This window comes from Lissotriton helveticus, chromosome 10, assembly GCF_964261635.1.
Source record: "Lissotriton helveticus chromosome 10, aLisHel1.1, whole genome shotgun sequence".
In the NCBI taxonomy this organism is placed as follows: Eukaryota; Metazoa; Chordata; class Amphibia; order Caudata; family Salamandridae; genus Lissotriton; species Lissotriton helveticus.
In genome coordinates this window covers 1139444204-1139469092 of record NC_136071.1, presented here as the reverse complement: position 1 = coordinate 1139469092, position 24889 = coordinate 1139444204, and the positions used below count along the sequence as shown (strand labels likewise).

General features: G+C 46.3%; 1 long non-coding RNA gene across 2 annotated transcripts in view; it reads right to left on the bottom strand.

The window, feature by feature from the left end:
- Positions 1–22728, bottom strand: part of LOC144785648 (uncharacterized) — a 251568-nt gene extending 228840 nt beyond the window's left edge. For both annotated transcript variants that reach the window (XR_013602007.1, XR_013602008.1), the window contains exon 1: positions 22605–22728. This is a non-coding gene — a long non-coding RNA (uncharacterized LOC144785648). The remainder of the gene's footprint in view (positions 1–22604) is intronic.
- Positions 22729–24889: the final 2161 nt, after the last annotated feature.

Sequence of the window (24889 nt, the reverse complement as noted above, 5' to 3'; positions counted from 1 at the left end):
TTGTGGTGTGCGGCCGGGGTTAAGAGCTGAGAGGGTTGCGGCGCCGTAAGTAATGCGGGCGGAGTAGATTTTGCGGGGGCCAGGGTGTCCGGTGCTGGGCGCGGTCTAGGCGGGGACGGACGGGCTTAACTTTGGCGCACCTTCGGCGCGCATGGGGCGCGACCGCTGCGCGTGAACGCTGCGCGCAGGAGCATCTGTCATAAGTGGATAGTGGAGGGGGGTGGGGCGAGGGAGGAGCAGCTGGGAGGCGGGAGCGGGGTGGAGAGGACGTGCTCCGAGGCACAACAACAACAAAATGGCAGCAAAAGCGAAATCGGAACAGGATGGGGCACAAAGTCGGGATATGCTGTGGGGAACGAGCAGTACAAACAATAATTAAAGGTCTAAACTAAAAGCGAGCGATACAGACTAGGACTGCACAAATAATCGATCAATGTAAAGGAGAGGCACAGCGCTATAATATGAAGCAGGCTCAATGTATAGGAGAGGCACAGCGCTATAATATGAAGCAGGCAGCAGTTAGGAGAGGCACAGCGCTCTATTAAAAATCAGGCAGCAGTTATACAAGGCGCAAAGCAGAGAGCGTAGTTCAACGATACCACAGGCCAGCAGGGATCGTGGGGAGCGACCGCTACTGAGAGCGTCAGGACGGTCACAGCGCTTCTGGGCACGGGGCAACTCTAATCAGTCTGTGGGAGGGTGAGCGATAGAGTCAATGAAAGAATAACTTCATAAAGGTTCTTGCTGTTTAAATGAGCTTACCAGACAGTAGTCAGATACAAGCTTATGTCAGTTTGCCACCAGTATACTATATCACAACCACGTTCCTCATATCCAGGAGACCTTAAAAATAAGAAGTAGCATGAATCTGTCTCCTAAACACAACCAAGAGTTGTGAGCTAACCCGGCAACCCGGTGTGCAGCTTACCGGTACAAGTAAAACCACTTGAAGAAAACCTCTCATGTCCAAATGTCTGTAAAAGAATCATAAAGTCCTTACTGTTAACTCTCCTCCACAATACAGAGTACACCTTAGTTTTTAAACTGGACCACCAACGCTTACCAATCTCTACAACCGCCATTGTCAAACTCAAGAATTGATTATTTTCCTATTTATCAAAACCCCTGAAGAAGGGTTCGGGATGAACCCGAAATGCAGTGGGATTCTGAATCTATTTTTTGTGAATTTGTGAAGATGTAATAACATCACTTAGGAGAATTTGTAGATTTGCTGAATGGTTTATGTGCCATTTTTTTTATGTTTTTTGCAAACACAACAATTTTGTGATGAAGAATTATAACGCATAGAATGCACTGTTTATTGGTTTCTTTTTCAAATGCTTGAATATCAAGAAAATAAAAAACTTGTACATATCGACATTGAGATAATATGAACTTTTGATGACATTTGAAAGGCCTGGCGCCTATGAGTTGTGCCTCTAGTAGCTCATGGTTCTCCTTGAGCTCCCATTTAACTAGTTCATACTGTTAGGGCGCAGGGCACGCACCCTTATCACTAGGGAGCACGCTAAAATTCTTATATTTGATGAATACAGAATTCTTTATACTTAGTTTAAAATTAGGTGTGCAGATCCACCCTTCTGATTAATTTTCTAGCGCAAGAAATTGCCATCTTACTAAAAGTGGCATTTTTAGAATTGTAATTTAAAATTCCACTTCACCATAAATTAGTATTTTAAATTAGGATTCAAGAGACACCAAAAATGAACCAGTTACCTTTTCCCATCTGGAAAGTACACTGATACAATGTATTAAGCTAATTTCAATGTCATCTTATGGGAAAGGTAGGACTTGTAGTAGTGAAAAATGAATTTAAGAGTTTTTCATTTCCTTGACATGTAATACTTAAGAGTGCATGTCCTACTTTTTAGATAATGCTGCACCTTGCCCTATGGAGCCTCCAGGCCCTACCTTAGGGTTGATTTATATTTGTATTAAAAAAAGAAGGTTAGGGCCTGGAAAAAGGTTTATTTTGGGAGGTCGGTAGGACAGTTTAAACTGCACACTCAGGCTCTACAATGGCAAACCTGAGACATGATAAAAGTGCTACTTAAGTGGGTTGCACAATCAGTGCTGCAGGCCCGCTAGTAGCATTTAATGTACAGGCCCTGGATACATGTAATGTACTTTACTAGGGATCTATAAGCAAATTAAGTATGCCAACTGGGTATAAGCAAATTTTACAAAGTTTTAAGTAGAATGCACAAGCACTTTAGCACTGGTTAGCAGCGGTAAAGTGTGCAGAGTCCTAAGGCCAGAAAAAACGAAGTCAACAAAAAACAGGAGGTCTGAAGTCAAAAAGTTAGGGGGAAACCACACCAAGGATGCCAGTCCAAACATAGTATCAAACGCTGGGCAAAGCAGATTCACTAAAGCTGCTGTCTGAATCAGTGAAACTCATGTAATGAGGGAATCTTGCAAAACAACCATGTTGTGAGATGACCTTGAGTTAAAGTGAGCATAGAGACTCTAGAACGGGTACCCGTGTTATTGTCTCTAGCTACCTAGCCTAGCCAGTGTGTCTAATCTCTGCCAACAGCACTAAGCATGCTGGGATTGGTAAACTCATACTCGGATAGAAAATGTAAAATACATTCCCAGCATGCCTAGCATTTTCGGCTGAAAAGTTAGTAAAAAACACCATTATAAAATAAAGCCACCTGACAACCTTTAACCGGGGACCAGGTAAAACAGATATTTTTTTCTAATTGAGCCAGTAAAATATTTTATACCTCATTTGGAGTTTGGATGTAACTGAAAATCTTCTAGTTTCTGAAGGGAATCTAAATACAGAGTAGAAGTCTTCCTGCTGAATTTCCTCCACAACAATATCCATATAGTGCAGGAAACCAGCTGGTGGAGTTTACTCTCTATTTACTTATTCCTTACATTTGAGGATTTTGAGTGACCTCCAAGCTCTAAAATGAGGCTCTTTGCCGCCCATGTCTTACATTGTAGTCTGTTCGCATACGTTCATGTGGCCTGTGCACAGTGTTTTTACGTGGTCTGAAAAGGCTTGGGAAAGACAATCAACATATATGAAGCCAGCCTCAGTAGAGGAATTGTCACTACAAAGATACTATACTGACATGTTCACTGTTATTGCATGTATCATTTTTATTTTACCTGAAAATCTCCTCTTCCTGAACACCTGGGCTAAATGGTTGAAAACGTTGGTTCTCCAACACAATGATGGCTTTCTGGATTCACGCACAGAGCAGTAACCATATACTGTTGCCTCTCCTAAAGAGTATTGTCCAAAATGCTGACCAGAGATCGAACTCAGGCGTTGTTGTGGTAAAAACCCATAATGTCAATTAAATCAAATCAAATATAATCCAGACACTCCTATTCACAGGTGGTAACAGAGCATTTGTCAGAGTTTTTAGAAGATCCTCATGTATCATCAATGGACAAGATTTTTGTAACCTATCAGGAAAAAGAACGAATCAGATAGCAATTGATACAAAAACTCAGACCAGAAAGGAGTTGACATTGTCCTGAAGTTGCCAATCACCCAGACTGTCAAGCTGAGAACTTGGGGGCATATTATCAAGGGGGTTTATCTCCGCTTTTTTGGCTTTAAAAGCCAAGAAAGCGGAAATAAAATTATCTCCCTATTACCTAGCTGTCGCTAACACCAGTTAGTGACAGCTAGTAGGAGATAGCGACCATCTTGGGCCCCACTTTGCTTGTCAGTGATATTTATCACTAATGACATGCAAAGTGGGCGTGCCAAGATGTTCGCGACTGGAAACAGTCGCTAACATCGCTATCTCCTATTACCAACTTTTGGAGATATTCGCACTAAGCGCGAATATCTCCAAAAGCTAACACCTGCCCTGAGCAGTTCTTAGCCATGTTATCCAATGGGAGGTGGATAACATGGCTAAGAGCATTAGCTCGCTAATGCATGAATATCGCTGAATTTTCAGCGATATTCATGCATTGCGGCCGTTTTTTATCGCATTTGCGATAAACCTTGGTAATACCAAGGTTTATCTGCGATAAAAATCGCCGCAGCTCAGCGGTAAAATTTTGTCTCTAACCAAGCAATAGCGATAATTATCGCTATTGCTTGGTAATATGCCCCCTGGTCTGGGTCTGCCTTGTCCTGTTCAATCAGCAATTCCTCCAAAATTGATGGATAACCGTCAACTTTGGAGGAATTGCTTCAATAGTAACCTTTTTTTTTTATAAACATATTTTTATTGTTTTCTTACAGGTACAACACGTCACATTAAATCGACACAAAGTCTGAAGTGAGGAGAATCTCATAGGAGAGGATCGATCTGATGGTGGGGAGGGGTAGCTTTCTACAGTATGGATGCATTCCCAGGACATTGTTTCAGTGTCTTTTTTCTTACAGATTGAGACTTCGAGCATGTGAGGAATCTGAGCATGCTGTTTATGGCACAAAGGCAGTCATCAAGTTTTTAATTGCACCGTTGTCCTGGACTATTATGAAGAAAGTCATCAAGTTTTGAATTGTAGAGGTCTATCAGCCCCAAGACCAGGGCACACAGCTAGTTTTCCACCCAGGTGGATAACTGTATGTTATTCTTTTTCAGTTTTGTATTTCATGGCATAGTGAATGTGTATGGCCCATTACAAAGGCTAGGATAATGGCTGCCTAGTTCCTTGGGTATTAAAAGACAGGCATATTTGGGCTGCACTGGGCCCCTGACACTTTTGGGCTGTTGCACCACTGCACAGGGTCTCAGCCATCAATACTGCAGTAGGTGCACTGGTACTGGGGTTCAGGGGCCTACTGGACCCCAATCACAGCTGCTACATACTACCAAACAAGGGGATGGTGGTCCATTCTTCCATTGCTTATATTGGGGGCCCATGGCTACGCCGCTGCTACTGCTGCAATAATCGCAGCTTTGCCCCTATTTTGAATTAGCGCATCAGCACTCTGGCTGTACCAGATGGCTGGCCAGGGCCGGACAGGTCTTTTATGCCACCGCGCATTTCCCAGGTGGGCTGGAGCCCACGGAGGATGTTTCTGAAAGCCCAGGGCTGCTCACAGGGCTTCTGTTACTTTTCTCACCTCCCCCTGGGAGGCTTCTAGAGAGAGAGAGAGAGAGAGAGAGAGAGAGAAAGAAAGGGGGGATAGTGATCAGAGAATGGAAAGAGAGAGAGGAGAAAGGGATAGAGAGAGTGGAACTATGGAAAGAGTGAGATTGCTCAAGGAGAAGAAGGAAGCAGGGCTGGTTTGAGCATTTCTGCCAGGCAGGCTCAAGGTTCCATAGTCCGGCCCTGGTGGGGGGTGTTTTCTAACCCTGGGAAAAGCACTACGCTACGCTCGCGTAGTTTGCGAAGTTTCCGCTACTTCACTGTCCTGCTCGCGTATAGTTGTCTCAGAAGTGTCGTGGTAGCTCGTAGATGATTACCCGACTTCCCCCTATCACCGCCCGATGTCAGGATGTAACTCTAACACCAAGAAGGTAACCAGGGGGAAAGGGGGCAAACAAAACAAGGATAGAAGGGAAAGACACAGCACTCTTCAATCTTCACAGGACCAGATTCGGTAATCTTCAAAGACCAGGAACTAATGTAAAAGAAAGCAGAACATTAATAAAGTCCCCTGCCTGTTGTCTTTCTAAATTTGTGTATCTGGGAAAATGGGTATACCTTATGTAGGCTGTGTATTGGCTTGAAAAAGTAACTGGAACTTGTAACGTATGTGCTGTCTTTCTATAGGTGCACAGGAAACCAAGTGTAGCAGGAAACGATAGGTTCTAACCCTTAAAAGCCAGAAGGAATAATTAGGTAGGTTAAGAAGAGGTAGAGCATATAACATAAAGTTATCTTTTTTTTTGGCTCACCTATTAGAACAGGTCCAAGTGTCTATAAACTGGAACATGAAAGAAATAATACCTGATGGAAGTGAAACCTTGTTAGATCTCACAAGGCCACTCCGATCATGAATAGAATACTGAGAGGGGACTTGTTTTCCCCTTACTCGAAAACACAGTGTGCACTCTGAAGGATACTAGATCCAGGATGTGGAAATTCCAACATAAAACGACACTACTATCTAATCTACAAAGGAAGTAACAAAAAGCACAAAGGAAGGATAATAAACAACAAAAAGGAGAATACGCGAGAAACACTACAAACGTACTCACGACCCGCGGAAAACCGCCGAGCTCGAAACGCCACAACCCCTGACTCCTCGGACGAACACCACACCGTGACCCGGAACGAAGGCTCTGTCACTGGCTAAACACAAAGCACTTCCGGGAACGCAGGGAAGGGCTTAAATACAGTAGTTAGTGTACTGCGCATGTGCTAATAGTTGCGCATGCGTCTTAGAAGCATTTCAGGACTTTGCCAAACAAGGCTTTGCCAACCCCGTTTTTCGCTTTGGCTAACAAGCAGGCACGACAGAATACCCCTCCCACAACACCTCCCACTGGTTTGGGCTTGTGGGGGTAACTATTGTGAAACGCCAGGACCAGACGAGGAGCATGTACCTGACCAGCAGGCTCCCACAAGTGTTCCTCAACACCATAGCCTTTCCAATGTATTAGATACTGAAGTCGACGACGCACACGTCTGGAGTCTATGATAGCCCCAACTTCGTATTCCATGTCGTCATCAATCAGAGTCGGAACAGGTACATTCGGGAGACGAGTACCCGGTATGACAGGCTTCAAAAGAGACACGTGAAACACAGGATGCACTTTCATAGACGGTGGTAGTGTCAATTTCATAGCCACAGGGTTAATAACCTGTGAGATAACAAAGGGACCTACGAATTTAGGTTTGAACTTGCAGGAACCTTTCAAGGCCAAGTGTTTAGTGGAAAGCCATACTTTATCGTGTATGCGATAGACCGGTTCAGTTGCTCTGTGCGCGTCTGCTTTTCTCTTGTATTTAGCTTTTGCATGGTCAAGATTATCATGTATGTTGGAATGCACTGTCTGGATATGATTAACCAGGTCCTGTACAGCAGGTATATTGCAGGGCTTTAACGAAGAGAAGGGTAGTACTCTGGGATGGAAACCATGAGAACCATAGAAAGGAGTGAATAGCGTGGAAAAATGGTGGCTATTGTTGTAGGACAATTCTGCCAACCAGACTAACTCATCCCACTCAGTTTGATCTTGCAAGAACTGGCACCTGAGGAATTGCTCCAAGCTCTGGTTCACCCTTTCTGTTTGACCATCCGTTTGTGGATGGTGACTTGAGGAAAGGCGCACATCGATGTTTAGTGTTCTACATAACTGTCTCCAAAACCTGGATACAAATTGTGTTCCCCTATCAGTAATTACTACCGATGGCAATCCGTGTAACCTAACAATGTTTCACAAAAAGACTTTAGCCAAGACGGAAGAGGTAGGGAGTCTCTTTAAGGGGATGAAATGGGCAGTCTTAGTGAACATGTCCACTACAACAAGAAGCGTGGTGTTCCCCCCAGTAGTACATGGTAGCTCCACAATAAAGTCCATGGACACAGTGTGCCAAGGTCTAGGAGGAGTAGGGATAGGATGTAACAACCCCACACCTCCTTCATGGGAAGCCTTCCCCTGGGCACACACATGGCATGTACGCACAAATTGCTGGACGTCCCTGGCCAAAAAAGGCCACCAACAGTACCGTCTTACCAATTCCAATGTTCTTTTATATCCCGGGTGTCCTGCTATGCCATGGGAATGACACCCATCTAGTACCTGTTGCTGAAGGGGTAATGTAGGAATAACAAGTCCTCCTTGTACGTAATGCAGTTTGTCTTTGACAATGGATGATTGATTCTCCAACAGAGTATGCATGGAAGGCTCCTGCTGAGCCGATTCAACCTGTTGCAAAAATTGTTCCTCTGCCGTAAGTGCCCCTACCATCCTTTGAGGACTAATTATACTGGGAGGTGTGTCTTCTAGGGGAAAAGGCTCAAACCCCATGCGTGATAGTGCATCGGCCTTCCCATTTTTCCTGCCTGCACGGAAATGGATGACAAAATCATACTCGTTAAAGAATTGAGTCCATCGTAATTGCCTCATGGATAAGGCTCTGGTGGTCTTTAAGTACTGTAAGTTACAATGGTCTGTCAGGATTGTTACAGTATGGCGAGTGCCCAACAGATATTGCCTCCATTCCTCCAATACCTTCTTAATAGCAAGAAGCTCCCTTTCCCCCACCGCGTAGTTGACTTCAGCAGGTGTAAGACGATGCGAGTAGTAAGCAAAAGGGTGCAATTCCCCTGTATCCGCATCGGCTTGGGATAGTACGCCCCCTACTGCCACTTGGGAAGCGTCTACTTCCACAATAAAAGGACTGCTCGGATCTGGATGTTTCAAAATGGGGGCTTGAGTAAATGTAGTCTTCAAGAAGCAGAAAGCATCATTCGCCTCTTTCGACCACAAAAATGGTGTGCCTTTGCGCAACAATTGAGTGATTGGAGCGACTACTTCTGAGAATTTATGAATAAAACGTCTATAAAAATTCGCAAATCCTTTAAACTGTTGGATTTCTTTGACGTTTTTAGGAGGTGGCCATTGTAACACTGCTTTGACTTTTTGTGGATCCATTCGCAACCCTTGGGTGGACACTATAAATCCCAGGAAGGCTACTTGATGTCGGTGGAAAAAACACTTGTCCAATTTGCAGAACAACTGGTACTCTTGTAATCTGTGTAATACGGCTTGTACCTGTAATATGTGTTCTTCTAGGCTCTTGGAATAAATAAGGAGGTCATCAATGTAAGCAATTACGCTTTTGTTAAGATACTCCTTCAGCACCTCATTGATGAAGTATTGAAATGCTGAAGGAGCATTACAAAGCCCAAAGGGCATCACCAAATATTCGTATAGACCGTACTTGGTACAAAAGGCCATTTTCCACTCATCTCCTTCCTTAATTCTCACAAGGTGATAGGCTCCACGTAGGTCTAATTTCGTGAACCATTCAGCATCCTTTATTTGATCTAAAAGAGAGGAGATGAGTGGCAAAGGGTATCGATTTTTGATTGTGATGAAATTAAGAGATCTATAATCTATGCAACAGTGCAATCCTCCTTCCCGTTTGGGTATAAAAAAAAGCGCTGAGGAAGCAGGCGATCTAGAGACCCGGATGAATCCTAGCTCAAGCATAGTGTCAAGATATTCTCGTAAATACTGGTTTTCTTTTTCCGTTAATGAGTATACCCTACTAGTAGGTATACGGGCTCCTGGTTGCAGATCTATACGGCAATCGTATATGCGATGAGGAGGCAAGGAGGTGGCTTGTTCCTTGTCAAATACAGAATGATACATTTGATACTCTGAGGGTAGGTTGATATCAGGTTGTTCTACAGAGTATCCTTCCATTGGGAGTGAAACGACACCAATTGCTTTGTCTTTGGGAGGGTGAGAAGAGTGTTCTTGGTTATCAGGGGTTTTGGTACTGAACGTATCTTGTCTATGAGAACTGCATTCTTCTCTGAACAGGATCTGTGTTTGTTGCCAATCTATATGCGGATTATGCAGTCTCAGCCATGGGAGCCCTAACACTACTGGGAACTGAGGTGAATCTATCAGATCAAAAGTGAGCATTTCCCAATGGGTAGCATTAATTACTAGTTCTAAAGGGATGGACGTATGCGTGATCGATCCAGATTTTAGTGGACTACCGTCAATAGTTACTACCTCTTCAATAATCGCTTTTTTTACATCTGGTATAACATGTGCAATTGCCCATTGTTTATCCATAAAAGTACCCGATGCTCCTGAGTCTATCATAATAGGTAGGTTTACAGTGGTACCTTGCCAACCTAACTGAGCGGGGATAAAGAAATGGCCAGTATTAGTCAATAAAGATGAGACCATTTGTTTTAAAGGACCCGAAGGAGCAGTCTCAGTTAGCCTCGGGTCTTCTAGTTTTCCGATTTGCGAATCTGTTTTGGTTTTACTGGACAGTCTTTGAGGAAATGACCAGCTCTTCCACAATATAAGCAGAGACGATTGTCACGTCTTCTTTGTTTCTCCGCTTCACTTAGAGGTCCTTTTATGCTATCTATTTGCATAGGCTCAGGATCATCGTTTTTTACTTCGACTTCTGTCTTCCTTTCTCTATTCCCTAGTCTGGGATAGTCATACCTGACTTTATCTTTTCTGCGTTCATCCAACCGATGATCAAGTTTAACAACGAGGTCTATCAGTTCAGGACACGTATCAGGGGGTTTCACTACATGCGCTAACGCATCTTTTAGCTCGTCACGCAATCCTTTATAAAAGAGGGCACTGCGTTTCTCTGCTGGCCAATCAGCCTCCACCACCAATCTATTAAATGTGGCAATGTAGGTTATAAGATCTTTGGACCCTTGTTTGAGATTCAATAGTTCTGTGTCTGCCGCATGAGTGAACGTGTGTTTATCAAACATTTTACTTAATTCTCTTCTGAATGCATCATAATTCAGGAGAAGGGGGTCGTCTTTTTCTATCAAAGGGATAGTCCAATTTGCGGCTGACCCACCCAAATAAGAGAGTACAAATGCCACTTTGGCTTGATCATTAGGAAAGCAAGGAGCCTTACATAAAAAATGTAATTGACACTGAGTAAGAAAAGCGGCACATTTAGCAGGGTCTCCGTAGAAACGCTCAGGCGGTCCTAGAGGAATGGTGTGAGGTGTAAACACCTGTACCACTGGTGCAGCAGCACCGGCACCTTCTCTAGTGATCCTCAGAGACTCTACTTTGTCTGAAAGGGATTGTGTTTCTCTCTGGAGATTCCCTACCATACTGGCTACATCCTCTAATGTGAGATCCATGGCACTCGGGAGACAAATATATAATGGCTTCGCGTTCTGTCCTGCTCGCGTATAGTTGTCTCAGAAGTGTCGTGGAAGCTCGTAGATAATTACCCGACTTCCCCCTATCACCGCCCGATGTCAGAATGTAACTCTAACACCAAGAAGGTAACCAGGGGGAAAGGGGGCAAACAAAACAAGGATAGAAGGGAAAGACACAGCACTCTTCAATCTTCACGGGACCAGATTCTGTAATCTTCAAAGACCAGGAACTAATGTAAAAGAAAGCAGAACATTAATAAAGTCCCCTGCCTGTTGTCTTTCTAAATTTGTGTATCTGGGAAAATGGGTATATCTTATGTAGGCTGTGTATTGGCTTGAAAAAGTAACTGGAACTTGTAACGTGTGTGCTGTCTTTCTATAGGTGCACAGGAAACCAAGTGTAGCAGGAAACGATAGGTTCTAACCCTTAAAAGCCAGAAGGAATAATTAGGTAGGTTAAGAAGAGGTAGAGCATATAACATAAAGTTATCTTTTTTTTTGGCTCACCTATTAGAACAGGTCCAAGTGTCTATAAACTGGAACATGAAAGAAATAATACCCGATGGAAGTGAAACCTTGTTACATCTCACAAGGCCACTCCGATCATGAATAGAATACTGAGAGGGGACTTGTTTTCCCCTTACTCGAAAACACAGAGTGCACTCTGAAGGATACTAGATCCAGGATGTGGAAATTCCAACATAAAACGGCACTACTATCTAATCTACAAAGGAAGTAACAAAACGGCCCAAAAGCACAAAGGAAAGATAATAAACAACAAAAAGGAGAATACGCGAGAAACACTACAAACGTACTCACGACCCGCGGAAAACCGCCGAGCTCGAAACGCCACAACCCCTGACTCCTCGGACGAACACCACACCACACCGTGACCCGGAACGAAGGCTCTGTCACTAGCTAAACGTGAAGCACTTCCGGGAACGCAGGGAGGGCTTAAATGCGGTAGTAAGTGTACTGCGCATGTGCTAATAGTTGCGCATGCGTCTTAGAAGCATTTCAGGACTTTGCCAACCAAGGCTTTGCCAACCCCGTTTTCCGCGTTGGCTAACAAGCAGGCACGACATTCACACTACGCGAATTGCATGTAGCATAGTGCAAACACGCGTAGCGTAGCGTAGTGCAGCGGTCATTTTTTGCGTGCTCGCGGTCCTCAACATCAAGTTGGCGACCGCGAGCAAGCAAAATGACATCCCGGTGAGACTTTTTCCTCGTTCGCGATCAGCAATATCAAGTTGCCAATCGCGATCGTGGAAAATAAACCTCCCAGTGAGATTCTCAACACGGGGAGGTCAGGTTTCTCATTGCGAGTGGTCGCGTATGCTCGCGACCGCTCACGATGAGAAACTACCAATCCGCGTTGGGAAAGTTGCCGCTCGAGTAAAAATCTACTCGAGCGGCAGAAAACTACAGCTCGCACTGTGCAAGATGCTGTTTTCAATGATTGCACAGTGCCGGATGCTTGTCCGAATTGTGCAATCATTGAAAACGGCATCTTGCACAGTGCGAACAGGCTACTGTGCTGTTCGCGTAGTGCTACGCGTAGCGCGAAGTGCACTTCGCGTAGCTACGCGTAGCGCTACTTCGCGAGCTACGCCCAGGGTTAGTGTTTTCTTTTAGTCTCGCCAGGCGCCAGGGGCCCAGAAGAACAGCCCACACACTGGCCCTTTCAAGCTGGCCCATCTGGCAGTTCCTAAGTGTCCGGCAGGACAACCCGACACTGCCTACTCATGCCTCCTGGAATAATATACCCCCACAATACAACATCCACGCATATACTTTGTGATTTCTGCAATGTGGGGTACATCTTCCGAATAATTTAAAGCAGTGAAACCTTGTGCTCTGGGGACACAAGTATTCTGCAGTCACATATCGTTCTTTTAGACTTTTCACAGCAGGGGGCCAAGCTGGGCAAAGCGAGGTGTTCAAACCTGAACCTGGAGCCCAGAATGACAGCATCTGTCTGTTTCCCATCCAGCTTCGCGCAGCTGTTTTACATCCAGACAGAGCCGTCGTGAAGGCAGAGGGAGGAGAGGCACTCGAGGACGGGCCAGCAGGCTCTTTGGCGTAAAACTGAGCGTGAAAGTTTTTCTATGAAACACAACCGAGCAGAGCCAGCCAGGGCTTGTCTGCTGGATAGCATCCCACATGCGCCCATAATTCTTACAAGACTGGTGAGGCCAGCATCCAATACCGACCCGAGAGCTGGGAGACGATTCTCTTCTGGGGTGTCTGCTTTCCAGGGCACAAGTCCTAAAAAAAGAAGGGGGGGGGGCGCTGACGTCACAACATGAAGTGACGTCACGAAAGGTGGCTCCGATCTCGCCCCAGAGAGGCTAAAGAGTGAATGTGTGGCTCCATTTTCTCCAGTTATCGAGCTCCCGGTAAAATAAGTGGGGGGACGCCGTCCACCCCCGTGGTACCCCGACTCGAGCCCTGCTGCTTTCAGATGAGAGGGGAGAGCTATACATAGAAAGGAAAGCTGTAAACGACGTGTTTTCTTTTTTATTTAATACCTTTTTAAAATGTTTTAATAAATAACATTGCAACCGGGCGCTCAAGGCTTGAGCCATGCACTGTCTTAAATAGCGACTCTTCGGGCTATATCTTCACTGCCTTAGATGACATGTAGAGACCGACAGGCTTGTCTGTACGTTGCCACTCTATGGTCACGCTTGACAGTGACATGAATATTTACGCCCTCCGCGCTTCCCCTGTTAACCATGATGGAAGGCTGGATTTTACACACTGTCTGCAATCTACACTGACACTAGACAGAGTTGTTTTGTTGCTATGGAATGTGTTTTCATACCAGAGGGCAAGGGGGTCGGATAGTTTCTCAGGGAGTTTTCAGGAAAGTGATACTTTACATGAAACACTCACACAGCACATAGTTGGTCAGGGTATGTCAGTGTCATGCAGACACGGCCAGGTCAATCGTGATGCTTTCAGACGCTCCCCGGTTTTAAAATGCTCATGTGATATTCTGCGTCTTTATTTCTGTTCTCAAATAGTCAGCGTTCCATCACGTGGAAAGATGGCTTAAGAAGGCAAGACCTGGCTGGCCTCATCTGCATGATCTCCAGTTAACGGCCCCAAATCCCTACAGGGCCAACTCCAGGCATTCATGCTTCTGAGGTTGATACATAGGATTCTAGTGACAGTGCTACAGAACCATGGAGAAAAGTGCTGCGTAAAGAGACATTGATGTTCCAACCCACCTAGGGATGTTTGTCATTTAGGGGTTGCCAGAGGTCGCAGCTGCAATCCCTGGAGTGCCTCCTGCGACCCCCAGCACTGTCACTGCGACCCCTTGACCACAGAGGACAGTAGTTTACATGGAAAAGAATCATGTATTTATTGATCCAAGTGGTGTAGATCCTCTCTGTGCCTCCCGCTGTCCCTAAGTTTGTAGAGAGAGAAAAAAACAAGCATTTGCAATGCAATGAGTCTCGCATTTGCGAGAGTTTAGGCTATTGGCATTGTTAAATGCCTTTTATTTATGTTTTAAAAATCAACACATAAATAAAAGGCATTATCATTTACAATGCCAATAGCTCAAACTCTTGTAAATGCGAGACCTATTGCATTGCAAATGCATTAAACAAATATGGCTGATTCAGGTCTAGGATTTTACTAGGGCAGTGTGGGAGTTGGGACCATGATGCTTGGAACAGTACTAGATAACACTCTGTACTGTAAGTTTTTAGGTCTCGACCTACAGCATTGCTTTAGCAATGTTTGTTTGTGTCGAGATTATAGTAATGGCTCTCAAAGGTCTACCCAAACTGCCTGCGGATCGGTAACAGTTCATGTGAGCCAGGCGCGTGCACATCCCAGCAGGGCCGTACTGGGACCCGAAATCAGCCATGGCAAAGTGCTCAGCCGGCCCCCCTCTACCCTGGGGGTGCGACCGTACTCTTTGCCAGGGCCGGTTTTCGGGCCGATTTTATTACAGGGCCGTTTTTGCAGCTATGCTGCAAAAAACGGCCCTGTAACAAAAACGGCCCCCTGGGACCCAAAACCGGCCCCCACCCATGCGGCCGACCGGGGGATTGCCCGGTGCCTGCAACGGCCAGTCCGGGCCTGCATCCCAGCCACATCGCACACCATCTGTCTGAGCCTCGGCATCAGACCTCAAAGGAAGTCGCTCCCCCGCCCCTCAGCCCCCTCATCAGACTTCAAAGGAATCCGCCCCCCACGCAATGCCGAGAGCTTGTTATGACCTAGTCCCGACCACATATCTCTGAGTGCACTTTCCCTGCTCCCTAACAGAGGCTTCTCCACTATACCCTCTTTTCGCTAATTTTACTCAGCTCTCATCTTTAACCCAGCCCACAGACACACACACACACACACACACACAGACAGATCCCCCCCCCCCACCGCGCAATGCCGAGAGCTTCACTGACACTTTCACTTTAATTCGGTTCGGGGAACGCAAAATGCGTTCATTGACTGTAACATGTCTAAAATAATTTTAAGGTAAATTTCACACCGTTTTGATTTAAAGTGGAACGATGCATGTGCCTAAATAGTAGTACAAAAGGGGATGATGAATGGACTGTTCCCAAGAGGCACATGGTCAGACTGATTTGCATATGGCCATGTCTGAACTGGGGTGGTGGAGTGAGCTTAAGAACGGTGATGGTTTAAACCCAGATCAGTTGACTGGGGGTGAGTGTTTGATTTGCTCAAACGCTCCATCCATCATCCCCTTTTGTATCGCTTTGTTCGCCCTAAGTTGGCAGGGTATGCTCAGACGTGAGTTCCTTGCTCACTTTGCCACTGGATTCAAGATAGCCTGGCTGATGAGGGTTATGAACCCGAAACCGGTCCCAGGATGCTTGTTTCCGGTCCAGGGAAAGCATGGCTTGGCAGTTTGGGCTGGACTGTTCCCATGAGGCACAGGGTCAGACTGAATTGCATATGGCCATGTCTGAACTGTGGTGGCGGAGTGAGCTAAAGAATGGTGATGGATTAAACCCAGATCAGTTGACTGGGGGTGAGTGTTTGATTTGCTCAAACGCTCCATCCATCATCCCCTTTTGTAACGCTAAAAAGTAGTACAGCTTTGTTGGATGAAATTGGTGACGAAAACTCTCCGTGAGAAAATTGGTCTCGTGCACTTTCCCTGCTCCCTAACACAGGCTTCTGCTCTATAACCCTCTTTTCGTTAATTTTACTCAGCTCTCATCTTTAACCCAACGTACATCACACACACGCACACAGACACACACACACACAGAAACACGCACAGACACATGCACAGACACACACAGACACACACACACACACAGACACACACACACAGACACACACACGAAGACAGACACACATACAGACACACAGACACACACACACACAGACACACAGACACAGACGCACACACACACAGACACACACAGACACACACAGACACACACAGACACACACACACAGACACACACACAGACACACACACAGACACACACACACAGACACACACACACACACAGACACACAGACACACAGACAGACAGACACACAGACAGACACACACACACACACACAGACACACAGACACACAGACACACATACACACACACACACAGACACACACACAGACACACACACAGACACACACATACACAGACACACACACAAACACACACACACACAGACACAGACACACACAGACAAACACAGACACACACACACACACCCCCGCCCAACCCACTCCCCCCCGCCGCGCAATGCCGAGAGCTTCCCTGACACTTTCACTTTAATTCGATTCTGGAAACGCAAAATGCGTTCGTTGACTGTAACATATCTAAAAGTATTTTAAGGTAAATTTCACACCGTTTTAATTTAAAGTGGAACAATGCATGAGCCTAAATAGTAGTACAGCTTTTTCGGATGAAATTGGCGGCAAAAACTCTCAGTGAGAAAATTGGTTTCAAGCACCAAGAAAAGTTTCGGTGACGTCATTTTGCAGCACTCATTTAAAAAAATTATAAATCCTACTTGCTACAAATAAATATAACTTAATTTGAGCACAAATTATGAAATGTTAAAAGTCACTGACACAACAATGCTTTTGCTAGGTGGAAGTTCAATGTGTCACATCACGGCACGCAAGAATTATGTTTTTTGGGGGGGAGAGTTGTGCAAGCACGAGGTGCCTAATTGACAGCGTGCTCTTACCGCGTGAACGGAAACATAACATTTTGCAATCCCGAATGTGTAGGAATGTACGGAGTGAGCATTTGGAGAACAGACGTCTCGCGGAACGACAGATGAGAATAGCATGGGGGAAATTCTCCTGTTAACTTTAAAACGGCTCTTGGGATGGCTTCACGGTGGAGGAATGCGCCAAGCCCGTATCATTTCATTCTATCGGACCTGAACCTGTGCCAAGTAAATAAAAACAACTGCTTTCAGAGACACCGTGGCCCAACCTCACACACCCTCACCCTCACCCACCCTCACACATCCTCACACCCTCACCCCTTCACCCTCACACACCCTCACCCTGACACACCCTTACCCACCCTCACACACCCTCACTCACCCTCACACCCTCACCCCCGCACCCTCACAACCCTCTCACCCTCACACCCTCACCCTCACACACCCTCACACACCCTCACCCTCACACACCCTCACCCTCACACACTTTCACCCTCACACACCCTCACACACCCTCACACCCTCACACCCCCTCACACCCTCACCCTCACACCACCTCACCCTCCCACCCCCTCACCCTCACACTGCCTCACCCTCACATCCCCTCACCCTCCCTCACACCCTCACCCTCACATCCGCTCACCATCACACCCCCTCACCCTCATACACCCCCTCACCCTCACTCACCCTCTCACCCACCCTCACCCACCCTCTCACCCTCACACACCCTCTCACCCTGACACACTCTATCACACTCCCTCACCCTCACACCCTCACCCTCACTCACTCTCACACACCCTCACTCACCCTCACACCCTCACCCTCACCCTTACACCCCCCTCACAACCCTCTCACCCTCACACACCCTCACTCACCCTCACTCACCCTCACACCCCCTCACTCCACTCACCCTCACACGCCCTCACCCTCGCACCGCCTCACACCCTCACACCCTCACACCCCCTCACCTTCACCCCCTCGCAACCCCTCACCCCCTCACCCTCACACCCCCTCACTCACGATCACACCCTCACCTTCACACCCCCTCACCCTCACAACCCTCTCACCCTCACACAGCCTTACCCTCACACACCCTCACCCTCACACCCCTCACCCTCACTCAGCCTCACACACAATGCTTTTGCTAGGTGGAAGTTCAATGTGTCACATCACGGCACGCAAGAATTATGTTTTTTGGGGGGAGAGTTGTGCAAGCACGAGGTGCCTAATTGACAGCGTGCTCTTACCGCGTGAACGGAAACATAACATTTTGCAATCCCGAATGCGTAGGAATGTACGGAGTGAGCATTTGGAGAACAGACGTCTCGCGGAACGACAGATGAGAATAGCATGGGGGAAATTCTCCTGTTAACTTTAAAACGGCTCTTGGGATGGCTTCACGGTGGAGGAATGCGCCAAGCCCGTATCATTTCATTCTATCGGACCTGAACCTGTGCCAAGTAAATAAAAACAACTGCTTTCAGAGACACCGTGGCCCAACCTCACACACCCTCACCCTCACCCACCCTCACACACCCTCACACCCTCACCCCTTCACCCTCACACACCCTCACCCTGACACACCCTTACCCACCCTCACACACCCTCACTCACCCTCACACCCTCACCCCCGCACCCTCACAACCCTCTCACCCTCACACCCTCACCCTCACACACCCTCACACACCCTCACCCTCACACACCCTCACCCTCACCCTCACACTTTCACCCTCACACACCCTCACACACCCTCCACACCCTCACACCCTCACACCCCCTCACACCCTCACCCTCACACCACCTCACCCTCCCACCCCCTCACCCTCACACTGCCTCACCCTCACATCCCCTCACCCTCCCTCACACCCTCACCCTCACATCCGCTCACCATCACACCCCCTCACCCTCATACACCCCCTCACCCTCACTCACCCTCTCACCCACCCTCACCCACCCTCTCACCCTCACACTCCCTCTCACCCTGACACACTCTATCACACTCCCTCACCCTCACACCCTCACCCTCACTCACACCCTCACCCTCACCCTTACACCCCCCTCACAACCCTCTCACCCTCACACACCCTCACTCACCCTCACTCACCCTCACACCCCCTCACTCCACTCACCCTCACACCCCCTCACCCTCGCACCGCCTCACACCCTCACACCCTCACACCCCCTCACCTTCACCCCCTCGCAACCCCTCACCCCCTCACCCTCACACCCCCTCACTCACGATCACACCCTCACCTTCACACCCCCTCACCCTCACAACCCTCTCACCCTCACACAGCCTTACCCTCACACACCCTCACCCTCACACCCCTCACCCTCACTCAGCCTCACACACAATGCTTTTGCTAGGTGGAAGTTCAATGTGTCACATCACGGCACGCAAGAATTATGTTTTTTGGGGGGAGAGTTGTGCAAGCACGAGGTGCCTAATTGACAGCGTGCTCTTACCGCGTGAACGGAAACATAACATTTTGCAATCCCGAATGCGTAGGAATGTACGGAGTGAGCATTTGGAGAACAGACGTCTCGCGGAACGACAGATGAGAATAGCATGGGGGAAATTCTCCTGTTAACTTTAAAACGGCTCTTGGGATGGCTTCACGGTGGAGGAATGCGCCAAGCCCGTATCATTTCATTCTATCGGACCTGAACCTGTGCCAAGTAAATAAAAACAACTGCTTTCAGAGACACCGTGGCCCAACCTCACACACCCTCACCCTCACCCACCCTCACACACCCTCACACCCTCACCCCTTCACCCTCACACACCCTCACCCTGACACACCCTTACCCACCCTCACACACCCTCACTCACCCTCACACCCTCACCCCCGCACCCTCACAACCCTCTCACCCTCACACCCTCACCCTCACACACCCTCACACACCCTCACCCTCACACACCCTCACCCTCACCCTCACACTTTCACCCTCACACACCCTCACACACCCTCCACACCCTCACACCCTCACACCCCCTCACACCCTCACCCTCACACCACCTCACCCTCCCACCCCCTCACCCTCACACTGCCTCACCCTCACATCCCCTCACCCTCCCTCACACCCTCACCCTCACATCCGCTCACCATCACACCCCCTCACCCTCATACACCCCCTCACCCTCACTCACCCTCTCACCCACCCTCACCCACCCTCTCACCCTCACACTCCCTCTCACCCTGACACACTCTATCACACTCCCTCACCCTCACACCCTCACCCTCACTCACACCCTCACCCTCACCCTTACACCCCCCTCACAACCCTCTCACCCTCACACACCCTCACTCACCCTCACTCACCCTCACACCCCCTCACTCCACTCACCCTCACACCCCCTCACCCTCGCACCGCCTCACACCCTCACACCCTCACACCCCCTCACCTTCACCCCCTCGCAACCCCTCACCCCCTCACCCTCACACCCCCTCACTCACGATCACACCCTCACCTTCACACCCCCTCACCCTCACAACCCTCTCACCCTCACACAGCCTTACCCTCACACACCCTCACCCTCACACCCCTCACCCTCACTCAGCCTCACACACCCTCACCAGCATAGCATAACAAAACATAGCATAGCATAACAAAACACAGCATAGCATAGCGTGACACAAAAAGCATAGGATAGCAAAACATAGCATAGCATAACAAAACAAAGCATAGGATAGCAAAACAAAACAGCATAACAAAACAAAACATAGCATAGCAAAACACAACAAAGCATAGCATATCATAACAAAACACAACAAAACATAGCATAGCATAACAAAACATAGCATAACAAAATAAAGCATAGCACAACATAAGAAAGCATAGCAAAACAAAACATAGCATAGTATAACAAAACATAGCATAGTATAACAAAACACAACAAACCATAGCAGAACAAAACATAGCATAACATAACAAAACATAGCATAACATAACATAACAAAACATAGCATAGCATAACAAAACATAGCATACCAAAACATAGCAAAACACAACAAAACATAGCATACATAACAAAACATAGCATAGCAAAGCATAGCAAAACATAGCATAGCATAACAAAACACAACAAAACATAGCATAGCATAACAAAACACAACATAGCATAGCATAACAAAAGAAAGCTTAACATTGCATAACAAAACATAGCATAACAAAGAATAGCATAGCATAACAAAACATAGAATAACAAAACATAGCATAGCAAAACAAAGCATAGCATAGCAAAACACAACAAAACATAGCATAGCATAACCAAACACAATAAAATATAGCATAGCATAACAAAAGAAAGCATAGGATAGCAAAACTAAACATAGCATAGCATAACAATCAAAGCATAGGATAGCAAAACAAAGCATAGCATAACAAAACATAGCATAACAACAAAACATAGCATAACAAAACACAACAACACATAGCATAACAAAACATAGCAAAACACAACAAAACATAGCATAGCTTAACAAAACACAACAAAACATAGCATAGCAAAAACAAACATATAATAGCATAGCAAAACATAGCATAGCATACCAAACACACAAAAACATAGCATAGCATAGCATAACAAAACATAGCATAGCAAAACCAACCATAGCATAATAAAACACAACAAAACATAGCATAGCATAACAAAACATAGCATAGCATAGCATAACAAAGCATAGCATAGCAAAACATAGCATAGCATAACAAAACCTAGCATAGCATAACAAAACACAGCATAGCATAGCATAACAAATCAAAGCATAGGATAGCAAAACATAACATACATAACAAAACAAAACATAGGATAGCAAAACAAAACATAGCATAGCATACAGTATCACTCAGCACCACCACAGCATCACTCGGGGGCACCACAACATCACTATGCGCTACCACAGCATCACTGAACGCCACAGCATCACTCGTTCGCCATCACATCATCACTCAGCGCCACTACAGCATCAATCTGTGCAACCATTCAACAACAACTGGTTCAAATATGTTCTCTCAATGTTTCAAGCTTTATTACACATGTAACAAAAAGATGTTAATATTTCACTTCTGTTCTTGTATTTTCGTCACAATAAAAGACACTGAACATAATCTTCACAAAAGTTATTTACAAAAGTTTAAGCTATTGCCATTATAAATCACAATAACTTTTAAGTATTAATTATTAAAAAAAATAAAAGTCATTGTTATTTGTAATATCAATACATGTAAGTCACATAAATACAACACATATTGCATTACAATTGCTATAGGTGTCACATTTGCGAAAGTTATAACTATTGCCATTGTAAATGACAAAGCTATTAATTTCGCTATTTTCAAAACCAAAACATAAATAAAAAATGTGTCATTTACATTACCAAAAGCTCAAACTTTCCTAATACGAGCCCTATTGCATTGCAAATGCTTGTTAATTATTTTCAGGTGAAGGCAGAAAGAGAAATATACAACTTTTTGGTCAAGTGCTAACGTCTAGATTAGACTACTGTTTGCTGTTCTTGCACTGGTCCTACAAACCAAGCTAATGATACCCGCTTAATCCTTAGACTCCAATCTCAAATTCATAGTGTTCCCATTGCTTCAAGAGCTGCCTCACCTTGTTCCTGGGAAGCAGTAGATCGCGCACCGTGGTCCCATCGCAGACAGTACACCGGTCAACTTTTCCAGTGAACGGGTCCCTCACCCACACCATCAAGGCCATTGCGCGGGGCTGAATGGAGTACAGCCACACGCCTGAGTCAATCACTAGCAGCTGCGGAACTCATGGGAAGAAAAACCAAAACAGCCGCCCGTGAACAGAGAAGGTGGAGTCGGACTCGCAGGGTAAATTCCCTAGCAGTTCTATGGAACTCTACATCAGCCGCCCCCTGTGACGCTATAAACACGTCGGCCATCTTGGAACGGTGAAGGGTAAATAACATTTTAAATCGACAATGTTCAGAAATTACCCAGTCAGTCACAACATGGGAAACGTGGGGCCTGTAGTATTTCGAAACGGATTCGGGGAACTAAATTCACGGAACATGTCACGCAAAGCTGCGTGATTATAGGAGGCTGGGTCGTGACTCGTACGTCTGGTATTCGACCGACAGGGTCTGCCTTCACTCGAACAGAAAGAAGGCAGCGGTCTAGCTGCCTGTTGGTAGAGGAACAGTGGGGGTCTATTCACAGTGACGTAGCGTGGTTTCAAAGGTATTTTAACGATGGCGGCAGAGCTCCATAGGACTTGACCAATCTTTGCATAAATATTACAATCTCATAGTCCTGGTTCACCTGTTTCAGACGAGTGTGAACATGTTCGCGTGTATGGTCTATTTCCATGGTTTTACCTATGAACAGCCCCATGACAATTTCTTTAGAGAAAACACAAGCAATGGAGTCAATATAAACAAGCGGCCGCGTGGAACGAGGGAGAGGAGAGGAGCCACGCCCCCAACCAGATGGCTGCAGGCAATTAAGTGCAAGCGGACGGAAACTGTAGTCAGGCGCCGCTGCCTCGGGACTACACAGAAGTTCCCATAGGGCCAACAGCCAACAGAAATCAAGCAAACAACAGCAATGCCACAGTTAAATGAATCACAAGCTGTATAACAAATTACACGGAGTTTCACCCAACATATAGATTACTTTAAGTTTCGCTGAGACAGCACATGCAGCGAGACCTAAAAAGAAATACAGGGGAGAAGACAGGGAAAAAGAGAGAGGAGGTAAAGGTAAAAGGCTTTGAGGTGAAGTAAGGATAAAAAGACACTGCAGAGAGAAGGGTGAGAGATCAAGAGACAAACACAGGAGGATGTATGTTTGAGAGAGACAAAAAGGGATGAAAAAGGAGCCAATAATTCTGCGACATAGACAAGTGAAAAAAGAGAGAGAGATAAGGGGGTAGGAGAGGAGGGAGAAAGGTGAACTAGAGTGGAAAAAGAGACAGAACAGGCGAGAATGGAGATCACTGAGAGAAGGGACAACATGTATTATAAGGAGATTAGTGAGAAAGACATAGTTAAGATTGTCAGGAAGGGTGAACAAGAGTCAACAACAGCTGAGAAAGGTATGACATAATAGAAGAGTTAGACAGATCAGAAACAGCTGAGGGGGGCTGGCAGTGTGTCAAAGGCGATATGACCACTTCCTGTGATGTCATTAGGGTCAAAAGATGTGATGTCACTACCGCAATCACAAGGCATTTTCATGAATTGATGCCCATGCACCTAGGATGCTAATGGGATGCTAATGTTAGTCATTCTATCTGTAAAATTCTGTGCTTCAATAGTCAGTATCCAAGAAGAGAGGGTTTTTGCAAATGTCTGTCGGCCCAAGTCAACAAAGCTCAGCTTGTTGATAGACTCCAGATTTTCCAAACAAGCCAAGGGACAGGCAAAATGAGCTGGATGTCCAGGGCCTTACAAATTCACCAGTTCGTCCATCCATATCATTTATTGGACCACTGGCAATTGGATGCATCATTGACAGATGGAGCGGTGTAATCTCACTTCCTCCTGTGAGCATGCCAGCCATCATATAGGGCGGGTGGAGGTTGAGGGCATTCTACATGTCATCACATCCCTAAAGACCCTCCAGGAGCACAGAGGCATGGTCGAGCTTCCTGCCTTTGACAAGCCGGCAGAGTCATGCAAACCCTAAGCGTAGTAGGATGAGGTATCGCTTCAGGCCGCAGATCCAACAAACTGTGAGACTCCTTACTGTTGTATTCTTACTTACGTCACTGTTAGAATTGTTACATGTCATAGTAGAATTATAGGGGGGGATTCTGTTCGTGGGGGAGTTAGAGAAGAGCGTTGAGACCTGACGGTTGTACTGATGCTTATTCCCATTTGTGGTTGTTAAGCTGTCTTATTTCCTGAATACAGTTTCTTTGTGGAA